The sequence below is a fragment of the Vicugna pacos genome, chromosome 11 (genome assembly GCF_048564905.1).
Source record: "Vicugna pacos chromosome 11, VicPac4, whole genome shotgun sequence".
Taxonomy (NCBI): domain Eukaryota; kingdom Metazoa; phylum Chordata; class Mammalia; order Artiodactyla; family Camelidae; genus Vicugna; species Vicugna pacos.
Genome location: NC_132997.1, coordinates 10,412,202 through 10,426,529, shown reverse-complemented (window position 1 = coordinate 10,426,529; position 14,328 = coordinate 10,412,202). Strand labels below are relative to the sequence as shown.

Below are 14,328 nucleotides of genomic sequence, written 5' to 3'. Positions count from 1 at the left end.
GGCCTCATCAGGCTAAGATCATTAACATCGGTCATTTATGGACTCACAGGAGTTTGAGAAACCACTCAATAAGAGGCTGATTAAAGGAGCAATTAAGAATGCATCCTGTGCAGCCTGGGTTCCATCCCTGAGCCTGCCACCGCCAGCTGCGTGTGATTTGGGACAAGCCGCCCCATCTCTCAATCCCTCAGCTGCAGAAAAGGAGACACTGATACCTACCCTCAAACACGTGCTATGAAGTAAAACATGAGGAAAGCATTTTAGTCATTGGTCGGTGCCCATTCAGGGCGAATTTGGTCATTATGATGATGAGGATGGCTGTTAATGAATTAAGCTAGACCAAAAAGTAGAAATCACCATAAAGAAGAAACATTTTAAGTCAATAAGCTTTTCCTTTTGGATGGACTTCAGAATATTTTATTGATTTTTTTAATAAGCCAAGTATTGCCCATTATTTATAGACTTCCAGGTTCATGAACAAGTCTCAAGAAAAAGAATTAGAGGCCTTTAACCTCTGAATACTAAGAAAGTAAAGTTAAAAAAATAGGGGGGAGATTATACCTCAATTGGGAGAGCACGTGTTTAGCATGCATGAAGTCCTCAGTTCAGTCCCCAGTAACTCCATTTAAAAACGTTTTTTGAAGAAATGGAGAATTAAAGCACAAAGATGGAGGACTACAGAATTCTTTTGCAGACTCAACTCAGATTTAAGTTGGGGAAAAAGATACCCTTTTCTCAGAGGAAATCTTGAAAACTTTGTAAACTGGATCTGAGATGTCAGGTCTTTCAACATTATTCATGAATTCATATTACCAAGTCTTAAAACTACCTGATAACCCACAGTGGTGATACTGATCATAATCACAGCTGCCAACACGGTTCGAGCTCTGGCTGGGACTGCTCTGTTCTGACATCTCTGCCACTGAGGCCTCACCAGGCTGAGATCATTAAATCCAGTCATTCATGAGCATCTTGTGTAAGTCCTCCATTTGTGCTTCTAACTCCCCCCTCACCAGCCACTCTGAGGGAAGCACTGTTATCATTTTCTCTACCCACAGATAAGGCCACTGATGCACAGAGACTAAACCTGCTTCAGGTCACATCGGCATAAAAGGATGTCTGTATTTCTGCTGTTTTGATATTGACAAAGGAATCTAAGATATCAACTCATGAGAGACTGTTAAATAATCAAGTCTGTCTGGTCTTCACCTCAAAGACCAGATACTATAAATTCCTGATGTAGGATGAGGCTGCCGCCACAAACTGACTCAGCTTGTAATTAATATCCAAGACTGAAGCAGTGGATACACGTAAATATTCACGAGTGTCAACTCCGTTCACGTGTCTGGGCCCTTCACTGACTGAGCGGGGGTGAAATCCCCACCCGTGTCAGGGAGGGAAGCGCGGCTCTTCCGGTTCTCACCCAGGCTTCACGGGCTATTTCCCCCCACAGACTGTCCTCAACGATTAAAAAGCTCTCAAGACTTTTACACCATGCAAAACTAAAAGATATTTCTGCAGATGGAGCACTTTCTCAGGCTTAAACCTTTTTTGCCTACACTTAGCAAGGGGGAGAAAGAAGTATGACTCTGTAAAGTCTCTGAGTCTCACCACTCACACGAGTAGAACGGCCTCAGCACAAGATGACCCTTCACATTGCAGGGTGAGAACAAAATAAAGCTGCCCCAACAACAGGCACTCCCAGAGACAGCGCTAAGCAGTCTTCTGCACACTCACGGTTGTGCAGCCCTCACCACCATCTATTTCCAGAACACACCATCATCCCAAAAGAAACCCCCTGTCCACTAGTAGTCACTCCCCATCCCCCCTCCACCCAGATCCTTGCAACCAACACCTGCTCTCTGCCTCTGCATGTGCCTATTCTGGGCATTTCAAATCACTGAAATCAACAATATGTGGCCGTTTGTGTCTAGTTCCTTTCACTTAACATGCTGTTATCAAAGCTTTTCCATGTTGAAAAGGTATCAGCATCTTTTTTTTTTTTGAAAATGTTAAATTTTATCAGAAGGTGGTAAGTACTATCAAAAAGAGTAGAGTGGAGTATAAGGGGTGGGGATTCAAAAGGAAAAGGGCGGGTTGAGCAGTCAGGGTGGAGTTCCAAGAGCAGGTGGCCGTTTTCACCTTCCCCCCTTTTTTCCTTTTCACTTTTTTCATTCTTATATCTGAATAATATTCCACTATATGGAGATACTACCTTCTGTTCATCAATTTAGCAGCTATATATGGATGAGGTCCGGAATAATATGCATCAGAAGTGACTAACAGTGATGTCATTTAAGCAAAGGGCAAGATGTGCTTTTAAAAAAGGCCAACAAACAGAAGCACAAGGAAATTCAGTGTATTTCTGAGAAAGTGCATGCTTGTTTCAGAAGGGCTGCTGTGCAGGGATGTGAGGAAGTGTGACAGGATACACAGTGAGGGAGTCATCTGAGAAGTTTCCCCACTGCAGGAAGCTCAGACAATTCTCCTCCCTCATCCAGTATTTTAGAGCCATTTTTATGGGTTTCCTCTTATTTCAAGTAACAGCACTTTAAATACACATCTGATCATCTGCATCAGATCAACTTACCTCCAAGCCACAGAAAGTCATTCACTGTCTGGAACAGCTCCAGGACAAATGGTGATGGACCAGGGAGTCCTACAGCATCCCGGCCAGGTGACGTCCAGAAAGTAAAATGGACAGAAATGTCTCACTGCTGGTGCACGACGTCTGCCCCAAAATTGCCCCGAAAGCATGCTGGCAAAGCACTACTCAACCCTCTCACTACAAAAAAAAAAAAAAAAAAGCAAAGAAGGCAAATTTAGGCTCTGCCATTGAAAACCAGCAACCATCACTGTCAGTAACTGAGCTGGAATGGTCCTGACTTTGAAAAACACTGTGTAGTTATTTTTCAAACATGAAAGGCATATATGTATTTCACATACATAATATTACTGTAGGATTTTTCTTTCCAAAATTTCCAGTGACAACATTAGCACAAGTATGTTTATGTTTCAGCTTTTAAAAAAAAATCAATTATGTTCCAGTTTCTTAATTTTGAGCCTTTTGTTATTTTATAAAGAGAGCTATGCTGCATATTATAAACCAACTGTTTGGATTCTGCAAACAAGACCTTTATGACCTCATTATTTCAGAGCAAGCTTTAGTGATGCTTTGAGAGGTGGAGCCTGAGGCACTCACTAACAGCTCTTTAAATACTGACAAGAATGTGTTATTAAGTAATGCAAAGGCTCTAAATCCACATTAACTCAGAAACCAAAGAAATTACACCAAAGCCTTACTTTATCATTTTTAAATATTCCTATTCTTTTGAATATTAAATTAATTTAAAGATAAGATTTTGTTTTTGAGAAAATCAGTAGCTGTATTCAGTTTCCTCTCACCAAGAAAGCAATTTTTATCAAGAATATAAACACCTATGGAAATCCAAAGACAGGGCATTTCTAGCTAAGTGAACGTGCAGATCTCAACACACACATAAATCCTATCAGATCTCACTCAAACGAGCTCAACAAACTCCTGGCTACCCTGGAACTTAGCTCTTCTGTTCCAAATGTTGGCTGAGCAAAGATCATCACACAAGGCAGGGAAGGAGAGAAGAGGAAAGTCCACCTGGCGGCCTCCATCTGTTTTCTTTCAGCCACAAGGCGCCGCTAGGGCGGCCCCGCTAACAAGCCCTCCCCATAAGGAGATACTGCATCTGCACTGCCCCTGCCGTCCCCAGGCATCCCCAATGCCCCTCTCCCACTGGTCACCTCCCAGGCTGTCAATTGTATTCTAATGACCCTCTCACTTGGTGGCACCCTCCCCTTGTACCCAACTGCACACAAACACACACACACACACAGCCAGAGCATCCTTCCCAAAACACAAATTTGATTACATCACTCCACTGCTTCAAGCCCTTCAGGGGTTCCCTAGTAGAGTTCTAGCCCCACCCCCACCCCTGCCCCTAATTGCCCAGCCTCACTGCAGTACCCAGGTCTCCAGTGACCTCAGGGGCCCCCTGACCACCTGCTACTTCCCATTCGCCTCCAGGCTCATTTTCACTATATCTAAAGAAAGCCTTCCCTGCCTTCAACGCCCATACTTTTAGTTAGGTGCCCCTGCTGTGTTCCTAGAACATTCTATGCTGGGTCAACTTCTGAAACTGCTAAGCTCGCAAGAGGCAAGTATGATTTGCTTACTACTGTGGATCTATCCCTCTCCCCTACACACTCAGAAGTGCACGTGTTATGAATAAATGAATGAAGGGGTGGGTCTCAAAGGGACAGACAGACCTGCTATCGCCCGTCCCGACCCCTTCTTTCTGTAGAACATCAGAAGCAAAACCAGGAGTACCTGTCTTGTGGGTCACTTCCTGCTGACACCCTTCACTGCCTCCTGTGTCAGTTCTAGTAAAACCCAAGCTCTTCCAAAGCCCTCCACCCCAGGCCATCTCCAGTGTCCTCCACAGCAGGGCACCCTCCACCCTGGGCCACAGAGGGCAGTCTCCCCGAGTCCCTACCTACAAGCCTCCAGGCCTCTGCCCGGCTGCTCCTGCCACCTGAGCCACCCTCTTGATTCTTTCTCCTGGCTGACACTTACTCTGCCCTCACAACTGAATGTAGAGCCCATTTCTTCCAGGAAGTCCTCTCTGATAATGTCCTTTAGGTCTTGGCTGGGCTCACTCTACAGCAGCACTGCATGGTGTGCAACTGGGTGTTTGCCTGCTCCATTGAGACCACGACCTCTTGGGGGCCACGTGGGAAGAAGTGAGAGATTACAAGAGGGGTGGGAGAAGCAAAAAGCAAAAATCACAGCCCAAGTTCCAAATTCAAGGATTCTTTCTGAGAAAAAATAATTAAATATTTCACACGTGTGCAATTTGGCTACTATTTTTGTGGCTTGTGGACAGCCAGAGCTTGGTGTTCTTGTCCAAAACCCAGGTTACATGCAAAGAAATGTATATATTCATATCCAAAGGAAACCAGAGCTGCTCAACAACAGTTTGCAGTTAGAATTGAAAGGAACTTTGATAAAGGCAATCTCTCTCTCTCTCTTCTTTCTTTTCTGGCATCATATAATTTTAGAAGTATTTGCGTGACTAAGAGATGGCTACAGCCCGTGATTCTGCACTGGAGTGTTTGGGGCTGAGGAAGCCCAGATTACATTCACTGTGTAAATGCAATCACACCAACACACTGACAGGCGCCCTGGTGGTGGAGCTGATGTTCCAAAGCAGGCAGCCTTATGCTGTAAGAGAACTGTAAAAAGAAAGGAAGAAATGCAGTGTTCTGTATTCAATTTCATTTGCTATATGGGCCATTAACTGATAATATATCTTGTCTAATGAAACCCAAAAATAAATTGTCAACGTCTACTTTCTTCATCTGACTTTTTATGCTAACTTTGGATATCAAACCCTCACTCCATACGGAAAGCTCAGGCCTACGCTGCAGCACAGTTACATCCCGTGGAAGAAAACCGATCAAGGGAGAGCTGGAGAGTTTCCCTTCAGAAGCTGCTAAGTCTGGTTTTGCACCTGTACGTCATTTGCAACCACGTCATCATCAAATGAGTATGACCTTACCTCTGTGGGGCGTAAAGCACTGCGGTGCTTCCGAACCATCAAAGAACACTGAGCTTTGTGAAACAGTCCTGAGGCACTTAAATCGCACTTTTTCTGAAAGTCTCCAAAACTGACCCACTTCACCATTCCAGGCACAACAGGGAGGTAACGGAATTAGTAGAGAAAACATGCCCTTGAAGTCTGACAAGGCCCTGCTTGAATCCTGCTACAGCATTTACTAGCCGCTAATGGACCAATACCATAACCCCTCTGAGAAGGCTTCCCAATCTGCAAAAGGGGCTGCCACCGCCCACCTGGGAGGCATGGATGTGAATGCAACACGCAAGTATGGCAGCCGACTGGTACCTGACACGGGGCCTGGCTATTTTCCCTCCGCTGCCCTTCTCCCCCTTTAAACTTGCACTGTTCCCCCTGGTAAGGGTCAAGACCCCGGAACAGACTGCCCAATTCTTCTGTGTATCCACGGATACATTACTTACCCTTAGGAGGCCAGAAAAACAACTGCCTCCACCCTAGTCACTATCAATGTTCTTAAGAGTCTGAGGTTTTTTAACTCAGTTTTGCAGGGAGACTATACCAGAATTATCCAAGCATCATTCTCCAGGTTGGCTCCTCTCCCATCTCCCATCCCTTCTCACCTCAGATCCTCTGATTGCCTTCTGTTCATGGGAGAGTCCGATAGGGTGGAGACTCCCTAGGCCTCCCTCCCTCCCTCACAGGTGAGTGTGTCTAACTTCTCCCCACACCCCACTCCAACTCTAGCTTCTGAAGAGTCTCCACTCCCGGAACCTGCAGCCTCTGCATCGTCCCAAGATGTGCACACGTGGCCACAGCCTTCCCTTCAGATTTCTTCCTGGGTGACCCTCCCCACACCCCGGCCCCTTAAGGATAAATGGCATTGCTCTGAAAATCGCAAACGCCGCTGTCTGACACACCAAAGCTGCGTGGTCTGGGCTTTCCTCCAACACATGCATAGCCCTGTCCCCCCTCAGCCTTAGTCTGCACCTCTTGAGATAAGCTCATTCACCTACAGGGCTGTGAACACCAGCTAAGATTGACGACTCCCTACGTGTATCTCTACTCCGGCTCCTTCACCTGAGCCCCAGGTTCATAGACCAAAGTGCCTCTTTGAAGTCCTAACTTGGATGAAAAATGGCATCTTAAAAATGCCTCGTGTCCACAATTTAGTCTGGAATTCGATTCCTGGCAGGTAGCTCCCAGGCTCCCCATTTTAGTAACAGCCCCAGCACCCACCTAGGTGTTTGAGGTCACATTCAATTTCCCCTGTTCCCTCCCCCTAGCCCTGCCCTGGAATCTGTCTTGTCATTTCCATCGCTAAGCCCATCTCAAGTCTGGTTCTGCAGGGACCACGGCCGGAACCCCACAAACTCACAGCATGGTGCAGTGACTCACAGTCCTCCGAAGGGTGCTCCCTGAAGTGGGAGGTATCTCCTGGCATGGGTCACCTCAGAAGGCACTGGATTCTCATAAAGGAGGCCCAGGAGAAGTGACTCAATGTTCTCCCGTGGTCTGAACTTTGAAGGGCCTGAGGTCTGGGGAGCTTCTGGTTAACAGACACACATGCCAGTGAGCAGATGAGGATGGAGGAACCCAGGCAAGGCTGTTCTCACTCCGACCCCTGGGCTCTTGGGAGCCACGGGAAAGGCCTGTGTCCAGGGCACAGCCCAGCCATCACAGATCCCAGCCTGCTTTTTCCAACTCGGACAGCCTAGATTCCTTCTACTTGTGACACTTAACTTCTGTTCTGTTCCCTCCCAGACTGTGATGGACTCTTTCAGAATGTCTGGCCTGTCTGAAGCGAGACCAAGTCAGTAAAGGATGAAGTGTCCACATTTGAACCAGAGCATGAAAGGAGAAACAAGGTCTCATGACCAGCATGAAGGTGGTGGTCAAACCCTTCCCCCAGGTGAGATGAACCAGCTTGGGGTGTGAAAATGCAAGGTCCTAGGTGGGTCAAAGCATCTACCTCCACGGCTGACTTGGATATTGGTGTCTCACTACCGCAAACTAACGACACGGCCGTCAGTGGTGGACGTCAGCTGCAACAGACACGGAGTCAGCTATTTACTGCCAAAATGAGTTAAAAGTAAAGGCCGATGCAGGGAAGCCTGCACGGCTGCTGAGGCAAACCACAGACCTGGCTCTGAATGTCCACTGGCTGAAGCAGAGAGAAAGCTACTGTCCCCTTTAGTGGTCCCTGTGTCCACCAGATCCAGGTGAGCCAGCTACTTAACTGAAGGCCACATTGTCCTGATACTCTGAGAAACCAGCCTCATAAAGGCAGTAAAATAGTGACATGGATTTTAGACCCGCTTCTGCCCCTTTACGAGGACAAAGTAAAGTAAATGGCATGGGGAAGGCAAAAGAAAAAGAAAACCCAGTGACTGCTTCCTCCAACAGCGTCCCCTGCAGCTGCTCACCCCCTAGCCCACCATTTCCTCACCAGTGACCGCCGGCCAGGCAGCGCCGTCATGCATGTCACACAGCGACAGCCAGGAACCGCATGCCGAGCACGTTTGTGTAAAAGCCAGAATCACGCAAGGTGCTGCAGACTTTGACTTTCCAAGTGAAAATGCCCATGAAAAACATCCCTCAGAAGCCGCTTAAATCAGTTCACATCTCACCTCTTCAAAACAAACAAAATTAATAAGAGCTAATTTTTCACCAAATGTAAGGAGGACCAAACATGTTTCTCAAAGCAAGGATTCTACCAGGTATCAAACACCAGCAGGTTATATGTTAACAAAGCAAAAATTCCAAAAATTTAGAAGATAAATTCATGACTGAGATAATACATGAATCAAGCAATCTCGCTATTTCCAATGCACGGTGTGCACAGATCACATTTTCAAACCCAACAACATGCTCACAGGGTGATCCGAGAAAAACGGAAAAAAGAGAAAAAGAGGAACAAGCAAAAATTAGAAACCCACAGTGCTCCTAGCATCAGTGGCTGTAGCTACTCTATTGGACAGCAACTCCAGGGGTTCCACCAGGGGTCCTGGCTGAAAAGGGAGAGTAAGTGTCCACTCTAACCCTAAAAGGATCTCTCTGAAACAAAGGCGGATTCACTTTTAAATGTCTGAAGACTGGCGGGCTGCTCCTCCCTCCCCCCTTGGCTACAAGATAGCCCTCCTCCTTGCCAATCCCTTTCTGGATGTAGGGAAGCAACCCGGCACACAGCCAGGGTAGCCGGCCTCCAGGTAGGCTTATCTGCTGTCTGTGTCCAGTCCCACCAAGTCCTCCTTCTCAAACGGGATGCAGGGGTGGGGGATCTTCTCCCTAGAATTGTTGGGGGCCCCGTCCAGGCTCTTGGACACGAGCATGATGAAGACTGAATCAATGATGTCCTCGACCCTCTTCTCCACCACTCTGCAGGCCTTATAGGTTGAAGGCCACATCAGTGGGCGGCTGCTTGACCACTTCCCAATGAAGCCCAAAGGCAACGAGCTGATTGTCGTAGAATGTGGTGCCATACAGCTCCTCTGCACTTGAAGCTTCTCGAATGTCTTGTCCAAGAGGCAGTCGGTGATGGTGACAAGGCCCACGACCTTGCGGTGAGTCTGGAAGTCACTCCACCCATTCTTGGGCCCGTAGTGGTGCCTGTAGTGGATACAGAGTGCCCACTGGGAGTCGCATGGGCTGATCTGGCTCACCGAGGAGATTCACTTATAGATGCAAAAGAAATTCTCCTCTGAGACGATTCGCAACAAGTTGGACCACGACGGGGAGGTTCTGGTTGTCCTCAGCACACTGCACATATTAGGGATGCTCATGTTGCAGGCCCTGCTGAGAGGGGAGAGGATACTGAGGTACACACTCTGCTGTGGGCTGCAGGCCCTTCTGGGATGCAGTGACCTGGTGTGTAGCAGCCGTAAGGCCAGGAAGCCCAAGCAAAGCCAGGGGTACAGTTTGTCCTCAGTGTCTGCACATGGCTACCGTAGCTCGGATCACATTACCCAGCTTTTGGTCTAGGCTTCCAGCCCCTACAGAAAAGGGACATTTCTTGTTTTCAGTTTCCAACACCTAGCCAGGCCCTGATGCAAAGTCAGTGCTCAAAAATTCTGAATAAATGAATGAACAAAGGAAATGCTTTCCCGACCCCCCTTCAGCAGAATATAAAGAAAAGAACCACAGTGGGATCAAAAGATCTGTTTCAACTCCAATTGACTTGATCTCCTAACCTGCAGAATAATGGATAAGAAAACTTTCCTTGGGGAGGAGGGTACATTTCTGTTGCAGAGCCCATGCTAAGCATGTATGAGGTCCTGGGTTCAATCTCCAGTACCTCCATTAAAAAAAAATGAAACAAATAAATAAACCTAATTGCCCCATGTCAAATATTAATTTTTTAATTCAAAATTCAAAAAAAGACCTTGCAATTGACACATTTTAAACTTGTCTATCCTTAAATTAAAAAAAATCCCTGCCTTACAAGAATATATCTGGATTATGGAAGTTTGCAAATGTAAAATGCCTAGGGTACAATCTGCATAAAAAGTGGGGGACTGTAAACATTTACTATCCCTCCTTTATGAGCTATATTTCCTTTGCGGGGGGTTATAATCTCTCAGAGCTAAATTTCTCAGATTAAAAAAAGAAAACATTTCCTGATTCTCAGTAATGCTGAAGAATTAGATAACCCTATGAAAGCATCTAACCCACAGAGGTTACTCAATAAATGTTTGTTGAATGAATGAATAAACACACAAGTGAATGCTGCCCCTGCCATAGACCATCACAATGGTACTGACTGGAAATCCTTAACCCACTTTCCACCCGACTCTACACTAAACATGTGGGTGACCTGGGCAGGCCTGTGTGCTTCTCTAAAGCCCAGTTTATTCATGAAAAGAAATGGGAGTAATAACATAATCCTCAAAGGATTAGTGAGTCAATAACAAATTGTACAACAATTTTGCAAGATGGAATCATGAAAGAAAATTGGGCAAAGAGTCCATAGGCTCTCTCCATATTATCTCTTACAACTGCATGGGAATCTACTTTAAATCTCAAAATAAAAATTCCAATTTTATTAAAGAGGCTATTGAGATTAAATGAGCTCACAGTCTTAAATAAGGAACACACAGTACAAATAGGACAATGCACAGCCCATGAGATACACTCAGTAAACTTTCCCACCAAGCCCACTGGCCCCTCCAACTCCAGAGCAAAAGGATGGGTCCTCATGGCCAGAGGCCACTGAACCTGAAGCTAACAAAGCTAATGGTCCCCACTTCCAAGAGCCCCTGCCTCCACCCTAGGTCTAATTTTGTATTTGTAACTTTCTTTTCTTATACTTAAATAGGAATACCCAATTGCATAGCCTTCAGGTCACCAAATCCTGACCACGGAAATCATGACAGCAGCCCTCCCCAGTGAAACAATAAAATTAAAAGCCATATCCACAAGAAGTCTGTGTAATTCTAATGGCAGGAACTTCATCCTGGACTGAGAGGAAGAGGACTGGGGAGGAGGAGGAAACTGAGGCCCCTAGACCCAGGGGCCACCTGTCCCATGATGAAATTTAGTCTCAACCCACACACTCCAGGAAATTAAAATTACACATAGACAGAGTACTATGGACAAGATTTTTTTTTCTTTTAAAGAAACCCCTGATTCTCTAACAAGTCAGGTTTCTACTGAGACACAAATGGCTTATGTGTATATTGTTTCACGAAAACCTAAAATAATATCACTCCAACTTGGCACATGAAGAAACGGAGGAAAAGAGGTTTATCACATTGTGCAAGATTAGAGAGAGGCCACGTCAGAGGCTGTATTTAAATACAAGCCCCTGCTCCAGTTCTCACACTAGAAAGTGTGACATACTGCCCCCTACTGCCCCCTCCCTGCAATAAATCTCTTAAGTCTTTTCTGTGCTACCTGGAAAGAACCAAAGTCACATTAACTTTCCACAAAGAGCTGTGTCACCCCTTGGAGGACGTATCAAAATCTGAAGAATTAGAGTTGGAGCAGAGATTTGAGTTCTCTGTTTCTTAAAAGACAAGGGTTTAAAAGAAACCAAAAAGCACTTATCTAGTCTAGGCCCTCATTGTGCAGAGAAGGAAACGGAGGCTCAGAAGAGATGAGGAAAGGGTCTTATTTACAAATCTTGCCTCAGCGCAGCACGAAGCCAGCCCTGGGCACTGCTGGGGAAGGATGTGGGAGGCACAGGAGAATGAGTGTTAGAAAGAGGAAAGAGAAGAAGCATATCTCTCTGCACCGTCATAGCATGCAGTTCCACCAAATTATCCAGTATGGGAGCCACCAACATTAAGGTGGGCTAAACAGCTTATAGAAACCTGAAAGTCTCAACCACAGTGGAAATTCCAACTTTTATATGGTTTTTCCCAGTTCAAGCATGAGCTCAGCGGGATCTCCGTGCCAGGCACTACACGAGGCCTGGAGTTCTCCCAAATAAAGATCTCTATGAACACGGGTGCAAACCACATACAGGCCCACCAGAAGAAAAACGCCCACAGATAAGATGGAATTACTAAAATGAAGGCAGCAAACCAGCATATATTACTAGCAAAAAGGACGTTGCTAGAAATACTCATGGACATAGCAAACTGTGGTTAGCAAGTGGGAAAGGAGGACGGACAGTTTAGGAGTTTAGTATGATTAGAAACACATTACTATATTTAAAATAAATAAATGACCTACTGTATAGCACAGGGAACTATATTCAATTTCTTGTAATGAGTTGTACTGAAAACAATCTGAAAAATATACATGTACATATGCATATATATAACTGAAACTCTGCTGTACACCTGAAACTAATATTGTAAACTGATTACACTTAAATAAAAAATAAGAATTTTAAAAATAAATAAATAAATAAAAGAACACTGTAATCCCCTTAGCTGTAGGTGGTGAACAATGGTTGCAACCATCAAGTCTACTTGATCACTCCAGCAATGGCTGTCACTCTTTCTGACAATCAGGGAGTCAATTGGCTTCACTGAGGTTACTTTTCTCTTTCGTGAAAAGCTACAGTTGCAACCAATGACATATGTAATCTCATTATTCACAGACCAAACAAATTAGTGAAGACTTTCCATAGGCCAGGCTCTGGACAGATGAAAAGATAGGGTCCCAGATACATTTATGGGTAGAAAAAAGTTTATGCCATAAAGACATTAATTCAATGCACATAGTAGGGATGCTCATGATAGATTCAAAACAATTCTGATTAGAATTCCTACCAGATTTTTTATGGAATGTAACAAGTTAATTTAGGGTCAGGAACAGCCAGGAAACTTCTTTAGAACCACCACTGGGGAGGGGTGGATTGATCATTCATTTCCACTGTTCTTTCTGAAGTGATGAAAACGTTCAGTAATATTAATGGTTGCACCACTGTGAATATACTAAAAGCCGCTGAATTGTACCATTTAAATGGGTGGACTGCACAGTGTGTGAACAATATCGCAATAAAGCTGTTCTACGAAAAAATATTTCTGGATCACTATTTTCCCCTCTATATTATTAGTCTGCCCCACAATTTTAGAAAAACAAAAAAACAAAACAAAACAAAAATTTGCCAGGAGATCTTTAGGACTTCAATATTCCTGGGTCTCCAAAATGCCTCTGATGTTCTGCTCCTGTTAACACACACTAGTTTGGCTGGACTAGTTAAGGACTATATCTTTATAAAATCAACGGTCACATGTTTCACCCTGGAAGAGGGGAGGATGGAGAATGTCACAGCCTCATGCCCTCATCTCTTTTTTTTGAGTAGAGAAAGTTTTTACTGCAGGGTCAAACAAGGAGAACAGTGGCTCGTGCTCAAAAACCCTGAACTCTCTGATGGATTTTGAGGTGAATTTTTTTCTTTTATTTTTATTTGGGTAAAGTTTTAATAGGCAAAATGAGGCTTGAGGGCTTCCAGGTGTGTGACTTTCTTTTGACTAGTTGGTGGTAGGTAATAGGGCCAAGTTCCAGGAATCTCGTGCTCAGCCTGAACTTACCATCCCCCACCTGGGTGGGGGCCTTAACTCCTGCAGAACAACTCAAACATATTAAGTATAGCCCTGCCCCTACTCCTCAGCTCATTTTTAAGTGAACCAAGCCCTGCTTTCAACACTGTGATCACGCTCACTATAAAACACGTGACATCAACAAGCACCCCCATCCTAACACCAGAAAAAGTATTAAGGGTATTTACCTGGGGCAGAAACACTGAGGGAGGAGAAAGAAGCATGCTCAGCGTTGGCGCTTTCTTTTCCCAAGTCTCTGCCAGGAGAAGCTGGGCTTTACAGCCAGAGGATCTCAGCCCCAGGGAACAGCGTCCACGCCGCTGAGCTGAACTTCGGGGGACAGGGAGAGGGAGAGGATTGCAGTCTAGGGGTCACGGGGCAGGGAAAGCGGCGGGGGCCACGGGCTGCAGCCCCGCTCGGAGGTCAGCCCCACCCACTGTCCCCGCCCCCGCACGGCTTCGCAGATCCCGCCAGCCTGGGACACAGCCCGCCCAGGGGGGGGGTGGGGTCTGCGGCCGAGGAGAGGAAACCCGGGAGGAGGGGACTCGCGGCGGGAGAGCGGAATGTGGCTCCGGCCGCGGACTGAGGGGAGCCTGGCTTGGGCGAGAGGTAGAAGATTCGGGCCGCAGTATGGACGGGGGTGGCCATGTCCCCGGCAGGTGTGTGCCCGGCCCTGGACAGGTGTAGCCTGGGCGCCGGGGCAGGTGGCGCAGGCAGAGGGGGCT

At 46.0% G+C, this 14,328-nt stretch overlaps 1 long non-coding RNA gene across 1 annotated transcript in view; it reads right to left on the bottom strand.

Moving 5' to 3' along the window:
- LOC140699632 (uncharacterized) overlaps positions 1-13,960 on the bottom strand; it is a 48,574-nt gene extending 34,614 nt beyond the window's left edge. The window contains exons 1-2 of the long non-coding RNA XR_012077869.1: positions 13,792-13,960; positions 2,591-2,785 (exon numbers count right to left, since the gene is read on the bottom strand). This is a non-coding gene — a long non-coding RNA (uncharacterized lncRNA). The remainder of the gene's footprint in view (positions 1-2,590; positions 2,786-13,791) is intronic.
- Positions 13,961-14,328: the final 368 nt, after the last annotated feature.